Here is a 26429-nt window from a genome sequence, read left to right on the forward strand (position 1 = left end):
GCTAAGATTTCCCCCATTTTGACATGTGGAAACCTGTTGTCACTCTTACCTTGACGGGAAGCTCCAGACACTTTTTTGGTCCTAACTGAGGCATTTTTAAATTCATGTCAAATTGGCCATATTCTGAAGACACTCTTAGGCTGCAGGGTAATCGAACTGGCCACATCTAAAGTCAAGCCACAGGTAACAGGTGAGAAACCTTGTTAAACCCTAAAAGAAAAAGAAAAAACTCGATTGCATTGAAAATAACCATTAAGTCATTCAGGTCGCAGACTCCCCTATAGGCATGGTTTGAAACCCCCTCCTGACAATTTTTTAGCGCCTGCATGTCATGCACCTTTGTAAAATCCAGTTGAAAAATAAATGACTTAAGGTAACGTAAATGACACCTAGTTAATATGAGTAGTGAATAACTATCGTATTTTTAATATTCTGCAAAAACAGCTAGTTGATGAGAGGCTGAAAGAGAATTGCAAGAATCGCGCAATTTCACAGGCGGGCCCCAAACAGGCAAATAACAAAAATAATCTCGGAACGCAGAACTCGTCGGTCGTTGTCAGTGGATTGTATTGGCGGGAAGAACAAAAATATTGTCTGCAGGGTAATCAAAGTCGCCGCATCTAATGTCAAGTCACAGGTGAGCTGCCTTGTTAAACCCTAAAAATAAATAATAACACGATTGCGTTGAAATGACTCATTAAGCCATTTGTAAGGATTTCCCCCATGTGGACCTGTTGTCACTCTTACCCTGATGGTTGCTGATATTTCCAGACACTTTTTCAGTCTTATCTGAGGAATTTTATCATTTATATCAGAATGGCCATATTCTGATGCCAGTTTAGCGCTCATTCAATGACGATTTACTACTCTTTCCCATTGAAGGCCATATTGAGGTTAAATCAATGACTGGACTTTTTAATTTATAAAAACAAATGACTATTGAAAGTGCAAGTCAGTATCGTGCATTGTTGTTCTGGTCTCTGTGGTGATTTTAGAGCGTTGTTCATATTTCTACTTTTACCGCATACACTTTAACCCGATACCCAGTTACTGTGCTGTAGTCAGGATGGCCGAGCGGTCTAAGGCGCTGCGTTCAGGTCGCAGTCTCCCATGGAGGCGTGGGTTCAAATCCCACTTCTGACAGTTTTTTAGTGCCTCTCAGGAGTCATGCTGCTCAGCAGTAATAATAAGAATGATGAAATAACAACTTCACACAGTGAAATAACAATTCATAATAAACACTCTCAAATGCAGACCTTCTGGAGCTGAGCAAAGATCAAGGTTAAATAAGAAAACAGCTGGACTTAATAACAAATGAATGAGGGGAACATTTTGTGTTATTGCATTATAATGAGTTACTGCATTATCTTTCAGTTGTTAAATTTCACTTTCTGTAGGCTATGCCTGTTGGCCCATTCACTCCTAACAAGCTTGCTTTCTTCTGTCAACGTTGTCGTGGCCGAGTGGTTAAGGCGATGGACTAGAAATCCATTAGGATCTTCCTGCGCAGGTTCAAATCCTGCCGACAACGAAAATGCATTTTTTTGACCCCTCCGGAGGTTGAAGTTTAGTCGTGTTTCTTATACCAATCGCATCCTCTCAGATCTCCGCAAGTACATAGGGATTAGTTGTCCATTTGGGATAGGACTGCAGGCCATCTGTCCCACTTCACACCTTTACACACCTGGTTATCCAGCCTTCTAGCTCTATAGGCCACAGTAGCATAGGTTACAGGTTTGTAGTCAAGCCACAGATTTCAGGTGAGATTCCATGATACACTCAACAATACAACAACACGATTCTCATGAATAACCATGAAGCCATTTGCTAAGATTTCCCCCATTTTGACATGTGGAAACCTGTTGTCACTCTTACCCTGACGGGAAGCTCCAGACACTTTTTTGGTCCTAACTGAGGCATTTTTAAATTCATGTCAAATTGGCCATATTCTGAAGACACTCTTAGGCTGCAGGGTAATCGAACTGGCCACATCTAAAGTCAAGCCACAGGTAACAGGTGAGAAACCTTGTTAAACCCTAAAAGAAAAAGAAATAATTTGATTGCATTGAAAATAACCATTAAGTCATTCAGGTCGCAGACTCCCCTATAGGCATGGTTTGAAACCCCCTACTGACAATTTTTTAGCGCCTGCATGTCATGCACCTTTGTAAAATCCAGTTGAAAAATAAATGACTTAAGGTAACGTAAATGACACCTAGTTAATATGAGTAGTGAATAACTATCGTATTTTTAATATTCTGCAAAAACAGCTAGTTGATGAGAGGCTGAAATAGAATTGCAAGAATCGCGCAATTTCACAGGCGGGCCCCAAACAGGCAAATAACAAAAATAATCTCGGAACGCAGAACTCGTCGGTCGTTGTCAGTGGATTGTATTGGCGGGAAGAACAAAAATATCGTCTGCAGGGTAATCAAAGTCGCCGCATCTAATGTCAAGTCACAGGTGAGCTGCCTTGTTAAACCCTAAAAATAAATAATAACACGATTGCGTTGAAATGACTCATTAAGCCATTTGTAAGGATTGAATGAGGGGAACATGTGGACCTGTTGTCACTCTTACCCTGATGGTTGCTGATATTTCCAGACACTTTTTCAGTCTTATCTGAGGAATTTTATCATTTATATCAGAATGGCCATATTCTGATGCCAGTTTAGCGCTCATTCAATGGCGATTTACTACTCTTTCGCATTGAAGGCCATATTGAGGTTAAATCAATGACTGGACTTTTTAATTTATAAAAACAAATGACTATTGAAAGTGCAAGTCAGTATCGTGCATTGTTGTTCTGGTCTCTGTGGTGATTTTAGAGCGTTGTTCATATTTCTACTTTTACCGCATACACTTTAACCCGATACCCAGTTACTGTGCTGTAGTCAGGATGGCCGAGCGGTCTAAGGCGCTGCGTTCAGGTCGCAGTCTCCCATGGAGGCGTGGGTTCAAATCCCACTTCAGACAGTTTTTTAGTGCCTCTCAGGAGTCATGCTGCTCAGCAGTAATAATAAGAATGATGAAATAACAACTTCACACAGTGAAATAACAATTCATAATAAACACTCTCAAATGCAGACCTTCTGGAGCTGAGCAAAGATCAAGGTTAAATAAGAAAACAGCTGGACTTAATAACAAATGAATGAGGGGAACATTTTGTGTTATTGCATTATAATGAGTTACTGCATTATCTTTCAGTTGTTAAATTTCACTTTCTGTAGGCTATGCCTGTTGGCCCATTCACTCCTAACAAGCTTGCTTTCTTCTGTCAACGTTGTCGTGGCCGAGTGGTTAAGGCAATGGACTAGAAATCCACTAGGATCTTCCTGCGCAGGTTCAAATCCTGCCGACAACGAAAATGCATTTTTTTGACCCCTCCGGAGGTTGAAGTTTAGTCGTGTTTCTTATACCAATCGCATCCTCTCAGATCTCCGCAAGTACATAGGGATTAGTTGTCCATTTGGGATAGGACTGCAGGCCATCTGTCCCACTTCACACCTTTACACACCTGGTTATCCAGCCTTCTAGCTCTATAGGCCACAGTAGCATAGGTTACAGGTTTGTAGTCAAGCCACAGATTTCAGGTGAGATCCCATGATACACTCAACAATACAACAACACAATTCTCATGAATAACCATTAAGCCATTTGCTAAGATTTCCCCCATTTTGACATGTGGAAACCTGTTGTCACTCTTACCCTGACGGGAAGCTCCAGACACTTTTTTGGTCCTATCTGAGGCATTTTTAAATTCATGTCAAATTGGCCATATTCTGAAGACACTCTTATAGTCTGCAGGGTTATCGAACTGGCCACATCTAAAGTCAAGCCACAGGTAACAGGTGAGAAACCTTGTTAAACCCTAAAAGAAAAAGAAAAAACTCGATTGCATTGAAAATAACCATTAAGTCATTCAGGTCGCAGACTCCCCTATAGGCATGGTTTGAAACCCCCTCCTGACAACTTTTTAGCGCCTGCATGTCATGCACCTTTGTAAAATCCAGTTGAAAAATAAATGACTTAAGGTAACGTAAATGACACCTAGTTAATATGAGTAGTGAACAACTATCGTATTTTTAATATTCTGCAAAAACAGCTAGTTGATGAGAGGCTGAAAGAGAATTGCAAGAATCGTGCAATTTCACAGGCGGGCCCCAAACAGGCAAATAACAAAAATAATCTTGGAACGCAGAACTCGTCGGTCGTTGTCAGTGGATTGTATTGGCGGGAAGAACAAAAATATCGTCTGCAGGGTAATCGAAGTCGCCGCATCTAATGTCAAGTCACAGGTGAGCTGCCTTGTTAAACCCTAAAAATAAATAATAACACGATTGCGTTGAAATGACCCATTAAGCCATTTGTAAGGATTTCCCCCATGTGGACCTGTTGTCACTCTTACCCTGATGGTTGCTGATATTTCCAGACACTTTTTCAGTCTTATCTGAGGAATTTTATCATTTATATCAGAATGGCCATATTCTGATGCCAGTTTAGCGCTCATTCAATGGCGATTTACTACTCTTTCCCATTGAAGGCCATATTGAGGTTAAATCAATGACTGGACTTTTTAATTTATAAAAACAAATGACTATTGAAAGTGCAAGTCAGTATCGTGCATAGTTGTTCTGGTCTCTGTGGTGATTTTAGAGCGTTGTTCATATTTCTACTTTTACCGCATACACTTTAACCCGATACCCAGTTACTGTGCTGTAGTGAGGATGGCCGAGCGGTCTAAGGCGCTGAGTTCAGGTCGCAGTCTCCCATGGAGGCGTGGGTTCAAATCCCACTTCTGACAGTTTTTTAGTGCCTCTCAGGAGTCATGCTGCTCAGCAGTAATAATAAGAATGATGAAATAACAACTTCACACAGTGAAATAACAATTCATAATAAACACTCTCAAATGCAGACCTTCTGGAGCTGAGCAAAGATCAAGGTTAAATAAGAAAACAGCTGGACTTAATAACAAATGAATGAGGGGAACATTTTGTGTTATTGCATTATAATGAGTTACTGCATTATCTTTCAGTTGTTAAATTTCACTTTCTGTAGGCTATGCCTGTTGGCCCATTCACTCCTAACAAGGCTGTTTTCTTCTGTCAACGTTGTCGTGGCCGAGTGGTTAAGGCGATGGACTAGATATCCATTAGGATCTTCCTGCGCAGGTTCAAATCCTGCCGACAACGAAAACGCATTTTTTTGACCACTCCGGAGGTTGAAGTTTAGTCGTGTTTCTTATACCAATCGCATCCTCTCAGATCTCCGCAAGTACATAGGGATTAGTTGTCCATTTGGGATAGGACTGCAGGTCATCTGTCCCACTTCACACCTTTACACACCTGGTTATCCAGCCTTCTAGCTCTATAGGCCACAGTAGCATAGGTTACAGGTTTGTAGTCAAGCCACAGATTTCAGGTGAGATCCCATGATACACTCAACAATACAACAACACGATTCTCATGAATAACCATTAAGCCATTTGCTAAGATTTCCCCCATTTTGACATGTGGAAACCTGTTGTCACTCTTACCCTGACGGGAAGCTCCAGACACTTTTTTGGTCCTATCTGAGGCATTTTTAAATTCATGTCAAATTGGCCATATTCTGAAGACACTCTTATAGTCTGCAGGGTTATCGAACTGGCCACATCTAAAGTCAAGCCACAGGTAACAGGTGAGAAACCTTGTTAAACCCTAAAAGAAAAAGAAAAAACTCGATTGCATTGAAAATAACCATTAAGTCATTCAGGTCGCAGACTCCCCTATAGGCATGGTTTGAAACCCCCTCCTGACAACTTTTTAGCGCCTGCATGTCATGCACCTTTGTAAAATCCAGTTGAAAAATAAATGACTTAAGGTAACGTAAATGACACCTAGTTAATATGAGTAGTGAACAACTATCGTATTTTTAATATTCTGCAAAAACAGCTAGTTGATGAGAGGCTGAAAGAGAATTGCAAGAATCGTGCAATTTCACAGGCGGGCCCCAAACAGGCAAATAACAAAAATAATCTTGGAACGCAGAACTCGTCGGTCGTTGTCAGTGGATTGTATTGGCGGGAAGAACAAAAATATCGTCTGCAGGGTAATCGAAGTCGCCGCATCTAATGTCAAGTCACAGGTGAGCTGCCTTGTTAAACCCTAAAAATAAATAATAACACGATTGCGTTGAAATGACCCATTAAGCCATTTGTAAGGATTTCCCCCATGTGGACCTGTTGTCACTCTTACCCTGATGGTTGCTGATATTTCCAGACACTTTTTCAGTCTTATCTGAGGAATTTTATCATTTATATCAGAATGGCCATATTCTGATGCCAGTTTAGCGCTCATTCAATGGCGATTTACTACTCTTTCCCATTGAAGGCCATATTGAGGTTAAATCAATGACTGGACTTTTTAATTTATAAAAACAAATGACTATTGAAAGTGCAAGTCAGTATCGTGCATAGTTGTTCTGGTCTCTGTGGTGATTTTAGAGCGTTGTTCATATTTCTACTTTTACCGCATACACTTTAACCCGATACCCAGTTACTGTGCTGTAGTGAGGATGGCCGAGCGGTCTAAGGCGCTGAGTTCAGGTCGCAGTCTCCCATGGAGGCGTGGGTTCAAATCCCACTTCTGACAGTTTTTTAGTGCCTCTCAGGAGTCATGCTGCTCAGCAGTAATAATAAGAATGATGAAATAACAACTTCACACAGTGAAATAACAATTCATAATAAACACTCTCAAATGCAGACCTTCTGGAGCTGAGCAAAGATCAAGGTTAAATAAGAAAACAGCTGGACTTAATAACAAATGAATGAGGGGAACATTTTGTGTTATTGCATTATAATGAGTTACTGCATTATCTTTCAGTTGTTAAATTTCACTTTCTGTAGGCTATGCCTGTTGGCCCATTCACTCCTAACAAGGCTGTTTTCTTCTGTCAACGTTGTCGTGGCCGAGTGGTTAAGGCAATGGACTAGATATCCATTAGGATCTTCCTGTGCAGGTTCAAATCCTGCCGACAACGAAAACGCATTTTTTTGACCACTCCGGAGGTTGAAGTTTAGTCGTGTTTCTTATACCAATCGCATCCTCTCAGATCTCCGCAAGTACATAGGGATTAGTTGTCCATTTGGGATAGGACTGCAGGTCATCTGTCCCACTTCACACCTTTACACACCTGGTTATCCAGCCTTCTAGCTCTATAGGCCACAGTAGCATAGGTTACAGGTTTGTAGTCAAGCCACAGATTTCAGGTGAGATCCCATGATACACTCAACAATACAACAACACGATTCTCATGAATAACCATTAAGCCATTTGCTAAGATTTCCCCCATTTTGACATGTGGAAACCTGTTGTCACTCTTACCCTGACGGGAAGCTCCAGACACTTTTTTGGTCCTATCTGAGGCATTTTTAAATTCATGTCAAATTGGCCATATTCTGAAGACACTCTTATAGTCTGCAGGGTTATCGAACTGGCCACATCTAAAGTCAAGCCACAGGTAACAGGTGAGAAACCTTGTTAAACCCTAAAAGAAAAAGAAAAAACTCGATTGCATTGAAAATAACCATTAAGTCATTCAGGTCGCAGACTCCCCTATAGGCATGGTTTGAAACCCCCTCCTGACAACTTTTTAGCGCCTGCATGTCATGCACCTTTGTAAAATCCAGTTGAAAAATAAATGACTTAAGGTAACGTAAATGACACCTAGTTAATATGAGTAGTGAACAACTATCGTATTTTTAATATTCTGCAAAAACAGCTAGTTGATGAGAGGCTGAAAGAGAATTGCAAGAATCGTGCAATTTCACAGGCGGGCCCCAAACAGGCAAATAACAAAAATAATCTTGGAACGCAGAACTCGTCGGTCGTTGTCAGTGGATTGTATTGGTGGGAAGAACAAAAATATCGTCTGCAGGGTAATCGAAGTCGCCGCATCTAATGTCAAGTCACAGGTGAGCTGCCTTGTTAAACCCTAAAAATAAATAATAACACGATTGCGATGAAATGACCCATTGCCATTTGTAAGGATTTCCCCCATGTGGACCTGTTGTCACTCTTACCCTGATGGTTGCTGATATTTCCAGACACTTTTTCAGTCTTATCTGAGGAATTTTATCATTTATATCAGAATGGCCATATTCTGATGCCAGTTTAGCGCTCATTCAATGGCGATTTACTACTCTTTCCCATTGAAGGCCATATTGAGGTTAAATCAATGACTGGACTTTTTAATTTATAAAAACAAATGACTATTGAAAGTGCAAGTCAGTATCGTGCATAGTTGTTCTGGTCTCTGTGGTGATTTTAGAGCGTTGTTCATATTTCTACTTTTACCGCATACACTTTAACCTGATACCCAGTTACTGTGCTGTAGTCAGGATGGCCGAGCGGTCTAAGGCGTTGCGTTCAGGTCGCAGTCTCCCATGGAGGCGTGGGTTCAAATCCCACTTCTGACAGTTTTTTAGTGCCTCTCAGGAGTCATGCTGCTCAGCAGTAATAATAAGAATGATGAAATAACAACTTCACACAGTGAAATAACAATTCATAATAAACACTCTCAAATGCAGACCTTCTGGAGCTGAGCAAAGATCAAGGTTAAATAAGAAAACAGCTGGACTTAATAACAAATGAGGGGAACATTTTGTGTTATTGCATTATAATGAGTTACTGCATTATCTTTCAGTTGTTAAATTTCACTTTCTGTAGGCTATGCCTGTTGGCCCATTCACTCCTAACAAGCCTGTTTTTTTCTGTCAATGTTGTCGTGGCCGAGTGGTTAAGGCGATGGACTAGAAATCCATTAGGATCTTCCTGCGTAGGTTCAAATCCTGCCGACAAGGAAAACGCATTTTTTTGACCACTCCGGAGGTTGAAGTTTAGTCGTGTTTCTTATACCAATCGCATCCTCTCAGATCTCCGCAAGTACATAGGGATTAGTTGTCCATTTGGGATAGGACTGCAGGCCATCTATCCCACTTCACACCTTTACACACCTGGTTATCCAGCCTTCTAGCTCTATAGGCCACAGTAGCATAGGTTACAGGTTTGTAGTCAAGCCACAGATTTCAGGTGAGATCCCATGATACACTCAACAATACAACAACACGATTCTCATGAATAACCATGAAGCCATTTGCTAAGATTTCCCCCATTTTGACATGTGGAAACCTGTTGTCACTCTTACCCTGACGGGAAGCTCCAGACACTTTTTTGGTCCTATCTGAGGCATTTTTAAATTCATGTCAAATTGGCCATATTCTGAAGACACTCTTATAGTCTGCAGGGTAATCGAACTGGCCACATCTAAAGTCAAGCCACAGGTAACAGGTGAGAAACCTTGTTAAACCCTAAAAGAAAAAGAAAAAACTCGATTGCATTGAAAATAACCATTAAGTCATTCAGGTCGCAGACTCCCCTATAGGCATGGTTTGAAACCCCCTCCTGACAACTTTTTAGCGCCTGCATGTCATGCACCTTTGTAAAATCCAGTTGAAAAATAAATGACTTAAGGTAACGTAAATGACACCTAGTTAATATGAGTAGTGAATAACTATCGTATTTTTAATATTCTGCAAAAACAGCTAGTTGATGAGAGGCTGAAAGAGAATTGCAAGAATCGCGCAATTTCACAGGCGGGCCCCAAACAGGCAAATAACAAAAATAATCTCGGAACGCAGAACTCGTCGGTCGTTGTCAGTGGATTGTATTGGCGGGAAGAACAAAAATATCGTCTGCAGGGTAATCGAAGTCGCCGCATCTAATGTCAAGTCACAGGTGAGCTGCCTTGTTAAACCCTAAAAATAAATAATAACACGATTGCGTTGAAATGACCCATTAAGCCATTTGTAAGGATTTCCCCCATGTGGACCTGTTGTCACTCTTACCCTGATGGTTGCTGATATTTCCAGACACTTTTTCAGTCTTATCTGAGGAATTTTATCATTTATATCAGAATGGCCATATTCTGATGCCAGTTTAGCGCTCATTCAATGGCGATTTACTACTCTTTCCCATTGAAGGCCATATTGAGGTTAAATCAATGACTGGACTTTTTAATTTATAAAAACAAATGACTATTGAAAGTGCAAGTCAGTATCGTGCATAGTTGTTCTGGTCTCTGTGGTGATTTTAGAGCGTTGTTCATAATTCATATTTTTATCGCATACACTTTAACCCGATACCCAGTTACTGTGCTGTAGTCAGGATGGCCGAGCGGTCTAAGGCGCTGCGTTCAGGTCGCAGTCTCCCATGGAGGCGTGGGTTCAAATCCCACTTCTGACAGTTTTTTAGTGCCTCTCAGGAGTCATGCTGCTCAGCAGTAATAATAAGAATGATGAAATAACAACTTCACACAGTGAAATAACAATTCATAATAAACACTCTCAAATGCAGACCTTCTGGAGCTGAGCAAAGATCAAGGTTAAATAAGAAAACAGCTGGACTTAATAACAAATGAATGAGGGGAACATTTTGTGTTATTGCATTATAATGAGTTACTGCATTATCTTTCAGTTGTTAAATTTCACTTTCTGTAGGCTATGCCTGTTGGCCCATTCACTCCTAACAAGCTTGTTTTCTTCTGTCAATGTTGTCGTGGCCGAGTGGTTAAGGCGATGGACTAGAAATCCATTAGGATCTTCCTGCGCAGGTTCAAATCCTGCCGACAACGAAAATGCATTTTTTTGACCCCTCCGGAGGTTGAAGTTTAGTCGTGTTTCTTATACCAATCGCATCCTCTCAGATCTCCGCAAGTACATAGGGATTAGTTGTCCATTTGGGATAGGACTGCAGGCCATCTGTCCCACTTCACACCTTTACACACCTGGTTATCCAGCCTTCTAGCTCTATAGGCCACAGTAGCATAGGTTACAGGTTTGTAGTCAAGCCACAGATTTCAGGTGAGATCCCATGATACACTCAACAATACAACAACACGATTCTCATGAATAACCATGAAGCCATTTGCTAAGATTTCCCCCATTTTGACATGTGGAAACCTGTTGTCACTCTTACCCTGACGGGAAGCTCCAGACACTTTTTTGGTCCTATCTGAGGCATTTTTAAATTCATGTCAAATTGGCCATATTCTGAAGACACTCTTATAGTCTGCAGGGTAATCGAACTGGCCACATCTAAAGTCAAGCCACAGGTAACAGGTGAGAAACCTTGTTAAACCCTAAAAGAAAAAGAAAAAACTTGATTGCATTGAAAATAACCATTAAGTCATTCAGGTCGCAGACTCCCCTATAGGCATGGTTTGAAACCCCCTCCTGACAATTTTTTAGTGCCTGCATGTCATGCACCTTTGTAAAATCCAGTTGAAAAATAAATGACTTAAGGTAACGTAAATGACACCTAGTTAATATGAGTAGTGAATAACTATCGTATTTTTAATATTCTGCAAAAACAGCTAGTTGATGAGAGGCTGAAAGAGAATTGAAAGAATCGCGCAATTTCACAGGCGGGCCCCAAACAGGCAAATAACAAAAATAATCTCGGAACGCAGAACTCATCGGTCGTTGTCAGTGGATTGTATTGGCGGGAAGAACAAATATATTGTCTGCAGGGTAATCAAAGTCGCCGCATCTAATGTCAAGTCACAGGTGAGCTGCCTTGTTAAACCCTAAAAATAAATAATAACACGATTGCGTTGAAATGACTCATTAAGCCATTTGTAAGGATTTCCCCCATGTGGACCTGTTGTCACTCTTACCCCGATGGTTGCTGATATTTCCAGACACTTTTTCAGTCTTATCTGAGGAATTGTATCATTTATATCAGAATGGCCATATTCTGATGCCAGTTTAGCGCTCATTCAATGACGATTTACTACTCTTTCCCATTGAAGGCCATATTGAGGTTAAATCAATGACTGGACTTTTTAATTTATAAAAATAAATGACTATTGAAAGTGCAAGTCAGTATCGTGCATAGTTGTTCTGGTCTCTGTGGTGATTTTAGAGCGCTGTTCATATTTCTACTTTTACCACATACACTTTAACCCGATACCCAGTTACTGTGCTGTAGTCAGGATGGCCGAGCGGTCTAAGGCGCTGCGTTCAGGTCGCAGTCTCCCATGGAGGTGTGGGTTCAAATCCCACTTCTGACAGTTTTTTAGTGCCTCTCAGGAGTCATGCTGCTCAGCAGTAATATTAAGAATGATGAAATAACAACTTCACACAGTGAAATAACAATTCATAATAAACACTCTCAAATGCAGACCTTCTGGAGCTGAGCAAAGATCAAGGTTAAATAAGAAAACAGCTGTACTTAATAACAAATGAATGAGGGGAACATTTTGTGTTATTGCATACTTTCTGTAGGCTATGCCTGTTGGCCCATTCACTCCTAACAAGCTTGTTTTCTTCTGTCAACGTTGTCGTGGCCGAGTGGTTAAGGCAATGGACTAGAAATCCATAAGGATCTTCCTGCGCAGGTTCAAATCCTGCCGACAACGAAAATGCATTTTTTTGACCCCTCCGGAGGTTGAAGTTTAGTCATGTTTCTTATACCAATCGCATCCTCTCAGATCTCCGCAAGTACATAGGGATTAGTTGTCCATTTGGGATAGGACTGCAGGCCATCTATCCCACTTCACACCTTTACACACCTGGTTATCCAGCCTTCTAGCTCTATAGGCCACAGTAGCATAGGTTACAGGTTTGTAGTCAAGCCACAGATTTCAGGTGAGATCCCATGATACACTCAACAATACAACAACACGATTCTCATGAATAACCATGAAGCCATTTGCTAAGATTTCCCCCATTTTGACATGTGGAAACCTGTTGTCACTCTTACCCTGACGGGAAGCTCCAGACACTTTTTTGGTCCTATCTGAGGCATTTTTAAATTCATGTCAAATTGGCCATATTCTGAAGACACTCTTAGGCTGCAGGGTAATCGAACTGGCCACATCTAAAGTCAAGCCACAGGTAACAGGTGAGAAACCTTGTTAAACCCTAAAAGAAAAAGAAAAAACTTGATTGCATTGAAAATAACCATTAAGTCATTCAGGTCGCAGACTCCCCTATAGGCATGGTTTGAAACCCCCTCCTGACAACTTTTTAGCGCCTGCATGTCATGCACCTTTGTAAAATCCAGTTGAAAAATAAATGACTTAATTTTAAGGTAACGTAAACGACACCTAGTTAATATGAGTAGTGAATAACTATCGTATTTTTAATATTCTGCAAAAACAGCTAGTTGATGAGAGGCTGAAAGAGAATTGCAAGAATCGCGCAATTTCACAGGCGGGCCCCAAACAGGCAAATAACAAAAATAATCTCGGAACGCAGAACTCGTCGGTCGTTGTCAGTGGATTGTATTGGCGGGAAGAACAAAAATATCGTCTGCAGGGTAATCAAAGTCGCCGCATCTAATGTCAAGTCACAGGTGAGCTGCCTTGTTAAACCCTAAAAATAAATAATAACACGATTGCGTTGAAATTACTCATTAAGCCATTTGTAAGGATTTCCCCCATGTGGACCTGTTGTCACTCTTACCCTGATGGTTGCTGATATTTCCAGACACTTTTTCAGTCTTATCTGAGGAATTTTATCATTTATATCAGAATGGCCATATTCTGATGCCAGTTTAGCGCTCATTCAATGACGATTTACTACTCTTTACCATTGAAGGCCATATTGAGGTTAAATCAATGACTGGACTTTTTAATTCATAAAAACAAATGACTATTGAAAGTGCAAGTCAGTGTCGTGCATAGTTGTTCTGGTCTCTGTGGTGATTTTAGAGCGTTGTTCATATTTCTACTTTTACCGCATACACTTTAACCCGATACCCAGTTACTGTGCTGTAGTCAGGATGGCCGAGCGGTCTAAGGCGCTGCGTTCAGGTCGCAGTCTCCCATGGAGGCGTGGGTTCAAATCCCACTTCTGACAGTTTTTTAGTGCCTCTCAGGAGTCATGCTGCTCAGCAGTAATAATAAGAATGATGAAATAACAACTTCACACAGTGAAATAACAATTCATAATAAACACTCTCAAATGCAGACCTTCTGGAGCTGAGCAAAGATCAAGGTTAAATAAGAAAACAGCTGGACTTAATAACAAATTAATGAGGGGAACATTTTGTGTTATTGCATTATAATGAGTTACTGCATTATCTTTCAGTTGTTAAATTTCACTCGCTGTAGGCTATGCCTGTTGGCCCATTCACTCCTAACAAGCTTGTTTTCTTCTGTCAACGTTGTCGTGGCCGAGTGGTTAAGGCGATGGACTAGAAATCCATTAGGATCTTCCTGCGCAGGTTCAAATCCTGCCGACAACGAAAATGCATTTTTTTGACCCCTCCCGAGGTTGAAGTTTAGTCGTGTTTCTTATACCAATCGCATCCTCTCAGATCTCCGCAAGTACATAGGGATTAGTTGTCCATTTGGGATAGGACTGCAGGCCATCTATCCCACTTCACACCTTTACACACCTGGTTATCCAGCCTACTAGCTCTCTAGGCCACAGTAGCATAGGTTACAGGTTTGTAGTCAAGCCACAGATTTCAGGTGAGATCCCATGATACACTCAACAATACAACAACACGATTCTCATGAATAACCATGAAGCCATTTGCTAAGATTTCCCCCATTTTGACATGTGGAAACCTGTTGTCACTCTTACCCTGACGGGAAGCTCCAGACACTTTTTTGGTCCTATCTGAGGCATTTTTAAATTCATGTCAAATTGGCCATATTCTGAAGACACTCTTATAGTCTGCAGAGTAATCCAACTGGCCACATCTAAAGTCAAGCCACAGGTAACAGGTGAGAAACCTTGTTAAACCCTAAAAGAAAAAGAAAAAACTCGATTGCATTGAAAATAACCATTAAGTCATTCAGGTCGCAGACTCCCCTATAGGCATGGTTTGAAACCCCCTCCTGACAACTTTTTAGCGCCTGCATGTCATGCACCTTTGTAAAATCCAGTTGAAAAATAAATGACTTAAGGTAACGTAAATGACACCTAGTTAATATGAGTAGTGAATAACTATCGTATTTTTAATATTCTGCAAAAACAGCTAGTTGATGAGAGGCTGAAAGAGAATTGCAAGAATCGCGCAATTTCACAGGCAGGCCCCAAACAGGCAAATAACAAAAATAATCTCGGAACGCAGAACTCGTCGGTCGTTGTCAGTGGATTGTATTGGCGGGAAGAACAAAAATATCGTCTGCAGGGTAATCGAAGTCGCCGCATCTAATGTCAAGTCACAGGTGAGCTGCCTTGTTAAACCCTAAAAATAAATAATAACACGATTGCGTTGAAATGACCCATTAAGCCATTTGTAAGGATTTCCCCCATGTGGACCTGTTGTCACTCTTACCCTGATGGTTGCTGATATTTCCAGACACTTTTTCAGTCTTATCTGAGGAATTTTATCATTTATATCAGAATGGCCATATTCTGATGCCAGTTTAGCGCTCATTCAATGACGATTTACTACTCTTTCCCATTGAAGGCCATATTGAGGTTAAATCAATGACTGGACTTTTTAATTTATAAAAACAAATGACTATTGAAAGTGCAAGTCAGTATCGTGCATAGTTGTTCTGGTCTCTGTGGTGATTTTAGAGCGTTGTTCATATTTCTACTTTTACCGCATACACTTTAACCCGATACCCAGTTACTGTGCTGTAGTCAGGATGGCCGAGCGTTCTAAGGCGCTGCGTTCAGGTCGCAGTCTCCCATGGAGGCGTGGGTTCAAATCCCACTTCTGACAGTTTTTTAGTGCCTCTCAGGAGTCATGCTGCTCAGCAGTAATAATAAGAATGATGAAATAACAACTTCACACAGTGAAATAGCAATTCATAATAAACACTCTCAAATGCAGACCTTCTGGAGCTGAGCAAAGATCAAGGTTAAATAAGAAAACAGCTGGACTTAATAACAAATGAATGAGGGGAACATTTTGTGTTATTGCATTATAATGAGTTACTGCATTATCTTTCAGTTGTTAAATTTCACTTTCTGTAGGCTATGCCTGTTGGCCCATTCACTCCTAACAAGCCTGTTTTCTTCTGTCAACGTTGTCGTGGCCGAGTGGTTAAGGCGATGGACTAGAAATCCATTAGGATCTTCCTGCGCAGGTTCAAATCCTGCCGAAAATTAAAATGCATTTTTTTGACCCCTCCGGAGGTTGAAGTTTAGTCGTGTTTCTTATACCAATCGCATCCTCTCAGATCTCCGCAAGTACATAGGGATTAGTTGTCCATTTGGGATAGGACTGCAGGCCATCTATCCCACTTCACACCTTTACACACCTGGTTATCCAGCCTTCTAGCTCTATAGGCCACAGTAGCATAGGTTACAGGTTTGTAGTCAAGCCACAGATTTCAGGTGAGATCCCATGATACACTCAACAATACAACAACACGATTCTCATGAATAACCATGAAGCCATTTGCTAAGATTTCCCCCATTTTGACATGTGGAAACCTGTTGTCACTCTTACCCTGACGGGAAGCTCCAGACACTTTTTTGGTCCTATCTGAGGCATTTTTAAATTCATGTCAAATTGGCCATATTCTGAAGACACTCTTATAGTCTGCAGGGTAATCGAACTGGCCACATCTAAAGTCAAGCCACAGGTAACAGGTGAGAAACCTTGTTAAACCCTAAAAGAAAAAGAAAAAACTTGATTGCATTGAAAATAACCATTAAGTCATTCAGGTCGCAGACTCCCCTATAGGCATGGTTTGAAACCCCCTCCTGACAACTTTTTAGCGCCTGCATGTCATGCACCTTTGTAAAATCCAGTTGAAAAATAAATGACTTAAGGTAACGTAAATGACACCTAGTTAATATGAGTAGTGAATAACTATCGTATTTTTAATATTCTGCAAAAACAGCTAGTTGATGAGAGGCTGAAAGAGAATTGCAAGAATCGCGCAATTTCACAGGCGGGCCCCAAACAGGCAAATAACAAAAATAATCTCGGAACGCAGAACTCGTCGGTCGTTGTCAGTGGATTGTATTGGCGGGAAGAACAAAAATATCGTCTGCAGGGTAATCGAAGTCGCCAAATCTAATGTCAAGTCACAGGTGAGCTGCCTTGTTAAACCCTAAAAATAAATAATAACACGATTGCGTTGAAATGACCCATTAAGCCATTTGTAAGGATTTCCCCCATGTGGACCTGTTGTCACTCTTACCCTGATGGTTGCTGATATTTCCAGACACTTTTTCAGTCTTATCTGAGGAATTTTATCATTTATATCAGAATGGCCATATTCTGATGCCAGTTTAGCGCTCAATCAATGGCGATTTACTACTCTTTCCCATTGAAGGCCATATTGAGGTTAAATCAATGAATGGACTTTTTAATTTATAAAAACAAATGACTATTGAAAGTGCAAGTCAGTATCGTGCATAGTTGTTCTGGTCTCTGTGGTGATTTTAGAGCGTTGTTCATATTTCTACTTTTACCGCATACACTTTAACCCGATACCCAATTACTGTGCTGTAGTCAGGATGGCCGAGCGGTCTAAGGCGCTGCGTTCAGGTCGCAGTCTCCCATGGAGGCGTGGGTTCAAATCCCACTTCTGACAGTTTTTTAGTGCCTCTCAGGAGTCATGCTGCTCAGCAGTAATAATAAGAATGATGAAATAACAACTTCACACAGTGAAATAACAATTCATAATAAACACTCTCAAATGCAGACCTTCTAGAGCTGAGCAAAGATCAAGGTTAAATAAGAAAACAGCTGGACTTAATAACAAATTAATGAGGGGAACATTTTGTGTTATTGCATTATAATGAGTTACTGCATTATCTTTCAGTTGTTAAATTTCACTTTCTGTAGGCTATGCCTGTTGGCCCATTCACTCCTAACAAGCTTGTTTTCTTCTATCAACGTTGTCGTGGCCGAGTGGTTAAGGCGATGGACTAGAAATCCATTAGGATCTTCCTGCGCAGGTTCAAATCCTGCCGACAACGAAAATGCATTTTTTTGACCCCTCCCGAGGTTGAAGTTTAGTCGTGTTTCTTATACCAATCGCATCCTCTCAGATCTCCGCAAGTACATAGGGATTAGTTGTCCATTTGGGATAGGACTGCAGGCCATCTATCCCACTTCACACCTTTACACACCTGGTTATCCAGCCTACTAGCTCTCTAGGCCACAGTAGCATAGGTTACAGGTTTGTAGTCAAGCCACAGATTTCAGGTGAGATCCCATGATACACTCAACAATACAACAACACGATTCTCATGAATAACCATGAAGCCATTTGCTAAGATTTCCCCCATTTTGACATGTGGAAACCTGTTGTCACTCTTACCCTGACGGGAAGCTCCAGACACTTTTTTGGTCCTATCTGAGGCATTTTTAAATTCATGTCAAATTGGCCATATTCTGAAGACACTCTTATAGTCTGCAGGGTAATCCAACTGGCCACATCTAAAGTCAAGCCACAGGTAACAGGTGAGAAACCTTGTTAAACCCTAAAAGAAAAAGAAAAAACTCGATTGCATTGAAAATAACCATTAAGTCATTCAGGTCGCAGACTCCCCTATAGGCATGGTTTGAAACCCCCTCCTGACAACTTTTTAGCGCCTGCATGTCATGCACCTTTGTAAAATCCAGTTGAAAAATAAATGACTTAAGGTAACGTAAATGACACCTAGTTAATATGAGTAGTGAATAACTATCGTATTTGTAATATTCTGCAAAAACAGCTAGTTGATGAGAGGCTGAAAGAGAATTGCAAGAATCGCGCAATTTCACAGGCGGGCCCCAAACAGGCAAATAACAAAAATAATCTCGGAACGCAGAACTCGTCGGTCGTTGTCAGTGGATTGTATTGGCGGGAAGAACAAAAATATCGTCTGCAGGGTAATCGAAGTCGCCAAATCTAATGTCAAGTCACAGGTGAGCTGCCTTGTTAAACCCTAAAAATAAATAATAACACGATTGCGTTGAAATGACCCATTAAGCCATTTGTAAGGATTTCCCCCATGTGGACCTGTTGTCACTCTTACCCTGATGGTTGCTGATATTTCCAGACACTTTTTCAGTCTTATCTGAGGAATTTTATCATTTATATCAGAATGGCCATATTCTGATGCCAGTTTAGCGCTCATTCAATGGCGATTTACTACTCTTTCCCATTGAAGGCCATATTGAGGTTAAATCAATGAATGGACTTTTTAATTTATAAAAACAAATGACTATTGAAAGTGCAAGTCAGTATCGTGCATAGTTGTTCTGGTCTCTGTGGTGATTTTAGAGCGTTGTTCATATTTCTACTTTTACCGCATACACTTTAACCCGATACCCAATTACTGTGCTGTAGTCAGGATGGCCGAGCGGTCTAAGGCGCTGCGTTCAGGTCGCAGTCTCCCATGGAGGCGTGGGTTCAAATCCCACTTCTGACAGTTTTTTAGTGCCTCTCAGGAGTCATGCTGCTCAGCAGTAATAATAAGAATGATGAAATAACAACTTCACACAGTGAAATAACAATTCATAATAAACACTCTCAAATGAAAACCTTCTGGAGCTGAGCAAAGATCAAGGTTAAATAAGAAAACAGCTGGACTTAATAACAAATTAATGAGGGGAACATTTTGTGTTATTGCATTATAATGAGTTACTGCATTATCTTTCAGTTGTTAAATTTCACTTTCTGTAGGCTATGCCTGTTGGCCCATTCACTCCTAACAAGCTTGTTTTCTTCTGTCAACGTTGTCGTGGCCGAGTGGTTAAGGCGATGGACTAGAAATCCATTAGGATCTTCCTGCGCAGGTTCAAATCCTGCCGACAACGAAAATGTATTTTTTTGACCCCTCCCGAGGTTGAAGTTTAGTCGTGTTTCTTATACCAATCGCATCCTCTCAGATCTCCGCAAGTACATAGGGATTAGTTGTCCATTTGGGATAGGACTGCAGGCCATCTATCCCACTTCACACCTTTACACACCTGGTTATCCAGCCTACTAGCTCTCTAGGCCACAGTAGCATAGGTTACAGGTTTGTAGTCAAGCCACAGATTTCAGGTGAGATCCCATGATACACTCAACAATACAACAACACGATTCTCATGAATAACCATGAAGCCATTTGCTAAGATTTCCCCCATTTTGACATGTGGAAACCTGTTGTCACTCTTACCCTGACGGGAAGCTCCAGACACTTTTTTGGTCCTATCTGAGGCATTTTTAAATTCATGTCAAATTGGCCATATTCTGAAGACACTCTTATAGTCTGCAGGGTAATCCAACTGGCCACATCTAAAGTCAAGCCACAGGTAACAGGTGAGAAACCTTGTTAAACCCTAAAAGAAAAAGAAAAAACTTGATTGCATTGAAAATAACCATTAAGTCATTCAGGTCGCAGACTCCCCTATAGGCATGGTTTGAAACCCCCTCCTGACAACTTTTTAGCGCCTGCATGTCATGCACCTTTGTAAAATCCAGTTGAAAAATAAATGACTTAAGGTAACGTAAATGACACCTAGTTAATATGAGTAGTGAATAACTATCGTATTTTTAATATTCTGCCAAAACAGCTAGTTGATGAGAGGCTGAAAGAGAATTGCAAGAATCGCGCAATTTCACAGGCGGGCCCCAAACAGGCAAATAACAAAAATAATCTCGGAACGCAGAACTCGTCGGTCGTTGTCAGTGGATTGTATTGGCGGGAAGAACAAAAATATCGTCTGCAGGGTAATCGAAGTCGCCAAATCTAATGTCAAGTCACAGGTGAGCTGCCTTGTTAAACCCTAAAAATAAATAATAACACGATTGCGTTGAAATGACCCATTAAGCCATTTGTAAGGATTTCCCCCATGTGGACCTGTTGTCACTCTTACCCTGATGGTTGCTGATATTTCCAGACACTTTTTCAGTCTTATCTGAGGAATTTTATCATTTATATCAGAATGGCCATATTCTGATGCCAGTTTAGCGCTCATTCAATGGCGATTTACTACTCTTTCCCATTGAAGGCCATATTGAGGTTAAATCAATGAATGGACTTTTTAATTTATAAAAACAAATGACTATTGAAAGTGCAAGTCAGTATCGTGCATAGTTGTTCTGGTCTCTGTGGTGATTTTAGAGCGTTGTTCATATTTCTACTTTTACCGCATACACTTTAACCCGATACCCAATTACTGTGCTGTAGTCAGGATGGCCGAGCGGTCTAAGGCGCTGCGTTCAGGTCGCAGTCTCCCATGGAGGCGTGGGTTCAAATCCCACTTCTGACAGTTTTTTAGTGCCTCTCAGGAGTCATGCTGCTCAGCAGTAATAATAAGAATGATGAAATAACAACTTCACACAGTGAAATAACAATTCATAATAAACACTCTCAAATGAAAACCTTCTGGAGCTGAGCAAAGATCAAGGTTAAATAAGAAAACAGCTGGACTTAATAACAAATTAATGAGGGGAACATTTTGTGTTATTGCATTATAATGAGTTACTGCATTATCTTTCAGTTGTTAAATTTCACTTTCTGTAGGCTATGCCTGTTGGCCCATTCACTCCTAACAAGCTTGTTTTCTTCTGTCAATGTTGTCGTGGCCGAGTGGTTAAGGCGATGGACTAGAAATCCATTAGGATCTTCCTGCGCAGGTTCAAATCCTGCCGACAACGAAAATGTATTTTTTTGACCCCTCCCGAGGTTGAAGTTTAGTCGTGTTTCTTATACCAATCGCATCCTCTCAGATCTCCGCAAGTACATAGGGATTAGTTGTCCATTTGGGATAGGACTGCAGGCCATCTATCCCACTTCACACCTTTACACACCTGGTTATCCAGCCTACTAGCTCTCTAGGCCACAGTAGCATAAGTTACAGGTTTGTAGTCAAGCCACAGATTTCAGGTGAGATCCCATGATACACTCAACAATACAACAACACGATTCTCATGAATAACCATGAAGCCATTTGCTAAGATTTCCCCCATTTTGACATGTGGAAACCTGTTGTCACTCTTACCCTGACGGGAAGCTCCAGACACTTTTTTGGTCCTATCTGAGGCATTTTTAAATTCATGTCAAATTGGCCATATTCTGAAGACACTCTTATAGTCTGCAGGGTAATCCAACTGGCCACATCTAAAGTCAAGCCACAGGTAACAGGTGAGAAACCTTGTTAAACCCTAAAAGAAAAAGAAAAAACTTGATTGCATTGAAAATAACCATTAAGTCATTCAGGTCGCAGACTCCCCTATAGGCATGGTTTGAAACCCCCTCCTGACAACTTTTTAGCGCCTGCATGTCATGCACCTTTGTAAAATCCAGTTGAAAAATAAATGACTTAAGGTAACGTAAATGACACCTAGTTAATATGAGTAGTGAATAACTATCGTATTTTTAATATTCTGCCAAAACAGCTAGTTGATGAGAGGCTGAAAGAGAATTGCAAGAATCGCGCAATTTCATAGGCGGGCCCCAAACAGGCAAATAACAAAAATAATCTCGGAACGCAGAACTCGTCGGTCGTTGTCAGTGGATTGTATTGGCGGGAAGAACAAAAATATCGTCTGCAGGGTAATCGAAGTCGCCAAATCTAATGTCAAGTCACAGGTGAGCTGCCTTGTTAAACCCTAAAAATAAATAATAACACGATTGCGTTGAAATGACCCATTAAGCCATTTGTAAGGATTTCCCCCATGTGGACCTGTTGTCACTCTTACCCTGATGGTTGCTGATATTTCCAGACACTTTTTCAGTCTTATCTGAGGAATTTTATCATTTATATCAGAATGGCCATATTCTGATGCCAGTTTAGCGCTCATTCAATGATGATTTACTACTCTTTCCCATTGAAGGCCATATTGAGGTTAAATCAATGACTGGACTTTTTAATTTATAAAAACAAATGACTATTGAAAGTGCAAGTCAGTATCGTGCATAGTTGTTCTGGTCTCTGTGGTGATTTTAGAGCGTTGTTCATATTTCTACTTTTACCGCATACACTTTAACCCGATACCCAGTTACTGTGCTGTAGTCAGGATGGCCGAGCGTTCTAAGGTGCTGCATTCAGGTCGCAGTCTCCCATGGAGGCGTGGGTTCAAATCCCACTTCTGACAGTTTTTTAGTGCCTCTCAGGAGTCATGCTGCTCAGCAGTAATAATAAGAATGATGAAATAACAACTTCACACAGTGAAATAGCAATTCATAATAAACACTCTCAAATGCAGACCTTCTGGAGCTGAGCAAAGATCAAGGTTAAATAAGAAAACAGCTGGACTTAATAACAAATGAATGAGGGGAACATTTTGTGTTATTGCATTATAATGAGTTACTGCATTATCTTTCATTTGTTAAATTTCACTTTCTGTAGGCTATGCCTGTTGGCCCATTCACTCCTAACAAGCCTGTTTTCTTCTGTCAACGTTGTCGTGGCCGAGTGGTTAAGGCGATGGACTAGAAATCCATTAGGATCTTCCTGCGCAGGTTCAAATCCTGCCGACAATGAAAATGCATTTTTTTGACCCCTCCGGAGGTTGAAGTTTAGTCGTGTTTCTTATACCAATCGCATCCTCTCAGATCTCCGCAAGTACATAGGGATTAGTTGTCCATTTGGGATAGGACTGCAGGCCATCTATCCCACTTCACACCTTTACACACCTGGTTATCCAGCCTTCTAGCTCTATAGGCCACAGTTGCATAGGTTACAGGTTTGTAGTCAAGCCACAGATTTCAGGTGAGATCCCATGATACACTCAACAATACAACAACACGATTCTCATGAATAACCATTAAGCCATTTGCTAAGATTTCCCCCATTTTGACATGTGGAAAACTGTTGTCACTCTTACCCTGACGGGAAGCTCCAGACACTTTTTTGGTCCTATCTGAGGCATTTTTAAATTCATGTCAAATTGGCCATATTCTGAAGACACTCTTATAGTCTGCAGGGTAATCGAACTGGCCACATCTAAAGTCAAGCCACAGGTAACAGGTGAGAAACCTTGTTAAACCCTAAAAGAAAAAGAAAAAACTTGATTGCATTGAAAATAACCATTAAGTCATTCAGGTCGCAGACTCCCCTATAGGCATGGTTTGAAACCCCCTCCTGACAACTTTTTAGCGCCTGCATGTCATGCACCTTTGTAAAATCCAGTTGAAAAATAAATGACTTAAGGTAACGTAAATGACACCTAGTTAATATGAGTAGTGAATAACTATCGTATTTTTAATATTCTGCAAAAACAGCTAGTTGATGAGAGGCTGAAAGAGAATTGCAAGAATCGCGCAATTTCACAGGCGGGCCCCAAACAGGCAAATAACAAAAATAATCTCGGAACGCAGAACTCGTCGGTCGTTGTCAGTGGATTGTATTGGCGGGAAGAACAAAAATATCGTCTGCAGGGTAATCGAAGTCGCCAAATCTAATGTCAAGTCACAGGTGAGCTGCCTTGTTAAACCCTAAAAATAAATAATAACACGATTGCGTTGAAATGACCCATTAAGCCATTTGTAAGGATTTCCCCCATGTGGACCTGTTGTCACTCTTACCCTGATGGTTGCTGATATTTCCAGACACTTTTTCAGTCTTATCTGAGGAATTTTATCATTTATATCAGAATGGCCATATTCTGATGCCAGTTTAGCGCTCATTCAATGGCGATTTACTACTCTTTCCCATTGAAGGCCATATTGAGGTTAAATCAATGAATGGACTTTTTAATTTATAAAAACAAATGACTATTGAAAGTGCAAGTCAGTATCGTGCATAGTTGTTCTGGTCTCTGTGGTGATTTTAGAGCGTTGTTCATATTTCTACTTTTACCGCATACACTTTAACCCGATACCCAATTACTGTGCTGTAGTCAGGATGGCCGAGCGGTCTAAGGCGCTGCGTTCAGGTCGCAGTCTCCCATGGAGGCGTGGGTTCAAATCCCACTTCTGACAGTTTTTTAGTGCCTCTCAGGAGTCATGCTGCTCAGCAGTAATAATAAGAATGATGAAATAACAACTTCACACAGTGAAATAACAATTCATAATAAACACTCTCAAATGCAGACCTTCTGGAGCTGAGCAAAGATCAAGGTTAAATAAGAAAACAGCTGGACTTAATAACAAATGAATGAGGGGAACATTTTGTGTTATTGCATTATAATGAGTTACTGCATTATCTTTCAGTTGTTAAATTTCACTTTCTGTAGGCTATGCCTGTTGGCCCATTCACTCCTAACAAGCCTGTTTTCTTCTGTCAACGTTGTCGTGGCCGAGTGGTTAAGGCGATGGACTAGAAATCCATTAGGATCTTCCTGCGCATGTTCAAATCCTGCCGACAATGAAAATGCATTTTTTTGACCCCTCCGGAGGTTGAAGTTTAGTCGTGTTTCTTATACCAATCGCATCCTCTCAGATCTCCGCAAGTACATAGGGATTAGTTGTCCATTTGGGATAGGACTGCAGGCCATCTATCCCACTTCACACCTTTACACACCTGGTTATCCAGCCTTCTAGCTCTATAGGCCACAGTTGCATAGGTTACAGGTTTGTAGTCAAGCCACAGATTTCAGGTGAGATCCCATGATACACTCAACAATACAACAACACGATTCTCATGAATAACCATGAAGCCATTTGCTAAGATTTCCCCCATTTTGACATGTGGAAACATGTTGTCACTCTTACCCTGACGGGAAGCTCCAGACACTTTTTTGGTCCTATCTGAGGCATTTTTAAATTCATGTCAAATTGGCCATATTCTGAAGACACTCTTATAGTCTGCAGGGTAATCCAACTGGCCACATCTAAAGTCAAGCCACAGGTAACAGGTGAGAAACCTTGTTAAACCCTAAAAGAAAAAGAAAAAACTCGATTGCATTGAAAATAACCATTAAGTCATTCAGGTCGCAGACTCCCCTATAGGCATGGTTTGAAACCCCCTCCTGACAACTTTTTAGCGCCTGCATGTCATGCACCTTTGTAAAATCCAGTTGAAAAATAAATGACTTAAGGTAACGTAAATGACACCTAGTTAATATGAGTAGTGAATAACTATCGTATTTTTAATATTCTGCAAAAACAGCTAGTTGATGAGAGGCTGAAAGAGAATTGCAAGAATCGCGCAATTTCACAGGCGGGCCCCAAACAGGCAAATAACAAAAATAATCTCGGAACGCAGAACTCGTCGGTCGTTGTCAGTGGATTGTATTGGCGGGAAGAACAAAAATATCGTCTGCAGGGTAATCGAAGTCGCCGCATCTAATGTCAAGTCACAGGTGAGCTGCCTTGTTAAACCCTAAAAATAAATAATAACACGATTGCGTTGAAATGACCCATTAAGCCATTTGTAAGGATTTCCCCCATGTGGACCTGTTGTCACTCTTACCCTGATGGTTGCTGATATTTCCAGACACTTTTTCAGTCTTATCTGAGGAATTTTATCATTTATATCAGAATGGCCATATTCTGATGCCAGTTTAGCGCTCATTCAATGACGATTTACTACTCTTTC

At 40.8% G+C, this 26429-nt stretch overlaps 7 non-coding genes across 7 annotated transcripts; all 7 read left to right on the plus strand.

The window, feature by feature from the left end:
- Positions 1-1060: 1060 nt before the first annotated feature.
- On the plus strand, positions 1061-1143 carry trnal-cag (transfer RNA leucine (anticodon CAG)). Its single transcript has one exon. It is a non-coding gene; the product is annotated as a tRNA-Leu (tRNA).
- Positions 1144-10200: 9057 nt separating this feature from the next.
- Positions 10201-10283, plus strand: trnal-cag (transfer RNA leucine (anticodon CAG)). The gene has a single exon. It is a non-coding gene; the product is annotated as a tRNA-Leu (tRNA).
- A 3537-nt stretch (positions 10284-13820) lies between these two features.
- Positions 13821-13903, plus strand: trnal-cag (transfer RNA leucine (anticodon CAG)). Its single transcript has one exon. It is a non-coding gene; the product is annotated as a tRNA-Leu (tRNA).
- A 3573-nt stretch (positions 13904-17476) lies between these two features.
- Positions 17477-17559, plus strand: trnal-cag (transfer RNA leucine (anticodon CAG)). The gene has a single exon. It is a non-coding gene; the product is annotated as a tRNA-Leu (tRNA).
- A 1745-nt stretch (positions 17560-19304) lies between these two features.
- trnal-cag (transfer RNA leucine (anticodon CAG)) lies at positions 19305-19387 on the plus strand. Its single transcript has one exon. It is a non-coding gene; the product is annotated as a tRNA-Leu (tRNA).
- Positions 19388-21132: 1745 nt separating this feature from the next.
- On the plus strand, positions 21133-21215 carry trnal-cag (transfer RNA leucine (anticodon CAG)). Its single transcript has one exon. It is a non-coding gene; the product is annotated as a tRNA-Leu (tRNA).
- Positions 21216-24788: 3573 nt separating this feature from the next.
- Positions 24789-24871, plus strand: trnal-cag (transfer RNA leucine (anticodon CAG)). Its single transcript has one exon. It is a non-coding gene; the product is annotated as a tRNA-Leu (tRNA).
- Positions 24872-26429: the final 1558 nt, after the last annotated feature.

Source organism: Oncorhynchus mykiss, chromosome 16 (assembly GCF_057628025.1).
Source record: "Oncorhynchus mykiss isolate SJ-2025 chromosome 16, ASM5762802v1, whole genome shotgun sequence".
In the NCBI taxonomy this organism is placed as follows: Eukaryota; Metazoa; Chordata; class Actinopteri; order Salmoniformes; family Salmonidae; genus Oncorhynchus; species Oncorhynchus mykiss.